The sequence below is a fragment of the Rousettus aegyptiacus genome, unplaced genomic scaffold (assembly GCF_014176215.1).
Source record: "Rousettus aegyptiacus isolate mRouAeg1 unplaced genomic scaffold, mRouAeg1.p scaffold_m13_p_12, whole genome shotgun sequence".
In the NCBI taxonomy this organism is placed as follows: domain Eukaryota; kingdom Metazoa; phylum Chordata; class Mammalia; order Chiroptera; family Pteropodidae; genus Rousettus; species Rousettus aegyptiacus.
This window is the reverse complement of record NW_023416287.1, coordinates 4,460,249-4,466,185: the sequence shown is the minus strand read 5'-3', so window position 1 is coordinate 4,466,185 and position 5,937 is coordinate 4,460,249. Positions and strand designations below refer to the sequence as shown.

Sequence of the window (5,937 nt, the reverse complement as noted above, 5' to 3'; positions counted from 1 at the left end):
AACAACTGAAAGTATCTTAGCTGACTCTACTGCGAAAACATATGCAAATGAAATTAACAAGTACACACAAAAGATAGATAATTACTGATTTTATCTGATTTAATTACTGTTTGCTCTTCCAGCTGCAAGAGCTGGGTGTCCCCTGGACCCGTGGCGCTACCACTGGCTTCTCTCAGGCAATCTGTTTTTGCTGTTTCTTCCATCCAGAGTAATGCTCTCCCCAGAATTCTACCACCACAGGCTTCCGGTAGAAATATCTGTGACACACAGAGCGACAATTACAGCCATTTGTCTCTCAACGGTCTTCTCTCAGGGGCCCCCAATGCTTCCGAGACAGTATGTTTCTTGCCGTCCAGAGACAGAAATGCGATCTCAGACACACAAGGGAAGCAGTGCCAATAAAGTCTGTTCTCATCAGCCTCACAAACAATCTTATTCTTCGCCGACTGCAAACATGGTTTGAAGTCGCTGCTTCTGCCAAGCCGAAGTCTTTGAATGCAGAGGTCGAGTGATTGAAAGTTCCAGATTACAGGCAGAAGGAGATGAAGAGTTGTTTACAGCTCTTGCTCATCCACTAAAAGCCTCTGGCCAGAAACAGCTCTCTGTTTGAGAGAAAGTAAATTTCTTCCACGGATGAAAATAAATGTGTTTTGAGGGACATCTAGGCAGGCCTTGTGGCAGGGGCATGGCTTGCAGACCCATTGAAGGCATGGGGTAGGTGGGGGTGATAACTAGCAGTCATTCCTCAAACCAGGGAGGTCCCTGGCCGACAACGACTGAAGCTAGGAGCAGAGAGATGGAGCTGTTTGTCTTAGTGTGAGATGGGATTAGTTATACCTCTGCAGAAGCAAACCTCTCTTGGTGACTTCGGCTCTAACGGATCACGGTATCGCATTTGATGTAAGGGCTCTATTTTACCGGATACCTTGAATAACTAGACCACAAACCATTAGAACTGGAGGTGCCCGGACCCTGGTTGACTGTCCAACAACATAAGGACCTTAGTTTGGTTACTGAGATCTCTTGATCCTGGATTGTCTTCAGTACCAAGCTGTTCTTGAATCACTGCTTCAAGGAAGAAGGCGGAACAAGAATGAATTTCCTCTGTTCTGTATTTCTCTGTTTCTCAACATTCAGCGTATACACACACATTCATACATTCAGTCATTAGAAATTAGGGCTTTCTGTCTGTCTGTCAGACACGTGTTAGGTAATAGTTATGCTTGGTATCTAGAGCGACTCAATAGCGTGGTCCATGATCGTGATGGAATGTGGTGAGTCCTACAGTACAGGTCAACATCGAGGCTGGGAAGCCCAGATGCCGGAGTGATATGTTGCACTCAGGAGTTTTGGAGAGGACTTGACAAGGGCGGGGGCCATAATGGTCAAGTAGAAAGAGATTTCTGGTCCAGGTTGGGATGAGGGGATGGAATAAGTGGTTTTCAAAACAAATAACAGGAATACCTCTAGAACTTGTTAGCTCTGGGGCTGAAGCCGTGGGCAGTTGAAGAATGTAATGTAATTTACAAATGCCCACAACCAAACAAATAAACAGATTTTAAAATGCGGTTCCAAGGAGATTGCAGAAGTCCCTATAGCAGGTGCAGGTTAATAATCTAAGAAAACTTCTGTCTAGATTCCCTTCGTTCACTTTCGCCTTTAAAGCAGTGTTTTTCAAAGGGAAGGCTGTGGGCCAAGCGCTTTAGAAACACCTGAGCTGTTCACGTAACGTGCAGACTCCTGAGGTCCATCTCGGACCATAAAACAGTTGCTCTAGTGGGGGTCCAGGACTCTGCATTTTAACCACCGCATTAGTGTGATTCCCTGTGTGAATTTTTGTTTACTTTTATTAGTATTTATTAATGCCGAATTCACTCCCAGGCCATAAGCCTTTGTTTCTTGCATTTCTTCCCGGATACCTTTTCCTTGCGTGCACACTCCTCTTGCGGAGTAGGGACAATCTGCTTCTTCTCAGCGAGGATGCCGCGTGGCATTGTGGTGGGGGTTAAGCGGGGGTTCCTCCGCCCTGAGCTCGTGAGCTCTGCGGGGGCTCCCGGGGGCTCGACATGCCAGAGTCCCCATCCGAACCCCCGAGTCGGTGCTCCCCTCTGCATTCCTCGGCTCGTGCAGCAAAGGTTCAGCCCTCTTTCCGGGCCGGTGACCCTGCGCCCAGCCCCACAGTGTGTCCCGGACACGCGCGCCAACTCCGCCATCATAAGGATGGAACGGCACCAAGGCTTCTGCAAAGTGCCGTCCTTCGGGTACTTGGTGGCTTTTGGGACACATGCGCCCTCGATGGCCTGCGCAGTTTCATGAGCGTTCTTGATGCCAACGCGGAGGCTCAAAGCTCTTGATTTGCATGATTTTGGGGGGTTTTCTGGGTCGGGGAATAGTGGACCATCTTCAGAGGTCACCTCAGGCCGCCTGTGAGAAGAAGCAGAAGCTGTGCAGTAAAATCGTTACGAGCCCCTGAGAAGTTCCGGTGCCTGTACCCTAAACCCGGCCAGCGCCCGGGATCCGGACTCCCTTTTAAACTAGGGGTGTCGCGTACCCTCATCTGCTGAGAGGCCTGACGGTCTCATTCGTAGACGGTCCCCCAGTCAGAACGCCCGACTCCCACCCCGCCGTGAGTGCCACCACGACGTGCCGTGAAGGTCGGTGTCCCACCGAACGTCACAGGCCGTTTAGGCCTACCTCGTTCCTGTGAGTTTGTCTCGTTGCCCAGGAAAATCGCAAATCCCTGGAGCTGTTGGTGCCTAGTGTCCCATCCCGTGTCCCACAGACGGTTGGGCACATGCAATGTGCTTGCCGAGTGCTCATCGGTCAGTCCTAGAAGCAGCGTGTCTTCTTCCTCTTTCGCTAACACGGCCGGCCTCACTGCCGTTCCATCAGGATCCAGATGGTTTTCGTGTGTCGTTTGCTGCGTTTTGTTTCAGGCTGACCTTGTGCGCTCCCGTGTACATCATCCGGTCTGCTTTATCAGGAAAGGCATGGTTAGATTTACCCGCGGCTTGGCCTCTCCCTCCCTGGCCTCTCCGCGGTTCCTTCACTGGACACACTTTGTGTTGAGCAAACAGACTCTAATCTGCACATCTTGCTCCGAGCTCCGACAGAGCTGCCAGGTGAGCATGCCCACGCCAGCCCGAAGCAGCTGTCCAAGTGGGCCGGAGCAGCGGGCAGCGATCGTGTGTGCAGCTCTCTTGTCTGCTGGGCCCTGGGTCCAGCCCGCTCACGGAGGAAGCCGGGGTGCAAATGTTGGCCTCGCCTGCTGGAAGTCCTAGAAGCGGCCGCCTGCTGATTGGTGATAACTTGCATAATCACGCAGAGCATTCCAGCGCTGCCAAGCATGAGCGAGACCCCGCGAGCTCCCTCGGGCGGGCCCTTGCTGGTTGGCCAAGTCCTTATCTCCCAGCCTGCAGGCAACAAAGAGAGCAAGAGCCAGAATGTACCCGACCCAGGGGTGTCCATTACGACCCCAATGGTTTCAACATGTGGAGGCGACAACTTGGGGCTTTCCGCTTGCAAAGTTACTAAGAAAACTACATACAGGTTCAATGCAGACATGGTACCTATGTACCGAAACATCCAAATAGGCTATATTGGTATTTTTATGTTTTATAGATAAAAATGGAGTCTATTATAGAGCTTGTAGAATTGGCTTCCAGGAACATTCCTTAAAGAAATTTCTTCTTCTAGTGAAGCCAGATTCTGAGCAAGCCACAATGCTCATGTCTATTACTTTCTCATGGAATTTGGCTCACCGCTGTGAAAAAAAAAAAAAATAATAATATATGGTTTTTTGAAATTAAAATGGCCCGGCAAAGCAGTTAAAAATGGCAACATGAAGTGGAAGATTAGCCAGGTGCAAACTTTTACATTAATATTTCTCAAATCACTCTATTTCAACCATCTTTATTGCCACCAATTTCATGGAAACCCTCACCTTTTCAGTGGTGGTCTGCCTCGCTGGATCCTCACCGGTCACTCCGCCTGCTGTGCTCACCTGGCAGAGATGCTCACAGCCCCGGCTGGTCACGTTTTCCTTCTCGTTAACTCTCTCAGGTGGCCTCGGGTGGAAGATGTCCCGACGCCCTGTTATGGAGTGGAGGGTCTGGCACAAGTCCCCACTTATTTCTAAATGCAGATTACCCTACTCAGCAAAGGGTCCTACAAGCTTCAACATGGTCAAGTTTCTTCCTGCCTCTCCGTGTACAGAGAATGCTTTGTTCTTCACCCCTCACTCTGTCTGCCCGACCTTGGGCATGACCTTTACCATATTCAGTTCTGCAGAATGTTAGTCGTGAATGATATTTACTGGAGTCCTTAAAAAATTGATCCAAGAAGTCTTTGGCCATGCTACCCTGAACAAGCCCAATCCCATCTGATCTTGGAAGCTAAGCAGGGTCGGGCCTGATTAGTACTTGGATGGGAGACCACCTAGGAAGACCAGGTGCTATAGGCATAAAAATAATTTTTTAAGTAATAATTTTAAAAAGAGATTGTAAACTGACAAGGTCCTTGCAATCTGTGAGGTCAACCAAGGGTTGCCTTACTCCCCTCTGGCCCCCCAAAAAAATTAGTCAAAGAAATTTGAGAAATTGGTGGGGAGTATGAAAGTCTACTATCTCTAAAACATCCTATTTATAAAACAAAGCAGTTTTGCTCATTTAGCCAATCATTTCCCAGCAATCGCTGAACTCGGAGTACGTTTCTTTGGGAGCACACCTCGCTTAATGTTTCGTGGGCCAGCAATCTGGAAAATTTACTTTCGAAGCTCTTAGCGTCCTGGTTCTTCTTTTGCACTCGTCCACACATAAGAATTCTTCTGTTTCACTTACGCGCACGCTCGCCACTCTCGGCGACTATGCCGTGACCGTGGGCAAGTTACCCATCAGTTTCATTTATCATTTATAAAAACCAAATTCGGATGAGTTTGAGCAGGTGGGGAAGATTTCATAGCTCGAATTATTGGCAAATACAACAGTGGCTGATACTCTTGGTTGAAGCTCAGTGGTTCTTGGCAAAGGGTTGCTTTCCTTCTTCCCATCCCATGCCCCCACCCCTACATTCAGGACAGATTTGACGATGTCCGAAGACATTGCAGGAAAGGGAGTGCCGCTGGCCTCTAGCTTCAGACAGAGGTCAGCACAGGACAGTTCTACCCTGTGAGGAAATATTAGGCACAAAATGTCAGCGATGCCAAAATTGAGGAACTCCAGTTACAGCTCCAAATACTCCAAGTATTAGGAATTCTCTGGCATTCCTCTCTCATTTCTTCGGTCAAATCTTGATTTCATCTTTATCTGCACAGTAGGATTTTTGGCCAATGTTCATATCAGATTCACTTATATCCGGTTTTATGATCTGGTAGAAGTCTTCCTTACCAGTGTCATCAGAACACTGCAAGAGGATCCGTTTAATTGGGCCAATGCTCGATTGTTTTAAAATCACACCCACATAGGCCACGTCCCCATCTTTGGGGCAGATGGTGTAAAACTTGATGGGGTGAGCAAAGTGTGTTAGGTAAAAGCAATATTTATCACACTTTCTAGGAACGTGGCTCCTTCTTTTAAAATAGAAATGATAATTTATCTCAGAAAATATCAACATGAAGCTTATTTTTAATGCATGGAAAATAATCTGACAAAATATTTGAAACATGGGAGATGTTTAATAAATGGTAGACATGACTGGTAGATTTTTAAAATGTTTTCATTGTGTCAAGAACACTCAACATGAGATCTTCCCTCTTAGCAAAATTTTTAAGTACACAAGATAGTATTGTTTACTGTAGGCACAATGTGGTACAGCAGATCCACAAACTCAATTTATCTTGCATAATAAAACTCGATGCTCTTTGAACAGCATCTTCCCATTTACCCCTCCCTGCAGTCTTGGTAGCCACCATTTTTCTGTTGCTGTAAGTTTGACTATTTT

The 5,937-nt window shown here is 47.6% G+C and overlaps 1 non-coding gene across 1 annotated transcript; it reads left to right on the top strand.

The window, feature by feature from the left end:
* Positions 1-4,343: 4,343 nt before the first annotated feature.
* LOC118610308 lies at positions 4,344-4,462 on the top strand. The gene has a single exon (XR_004953860.1). It is a non-coding gene; the product is annotated as a 5S ribosomal RNA (ribosomal RNA).
* The last annotated feature ends 1,475 nt before the right edge of the window (positions 4,463-5,937 follow it).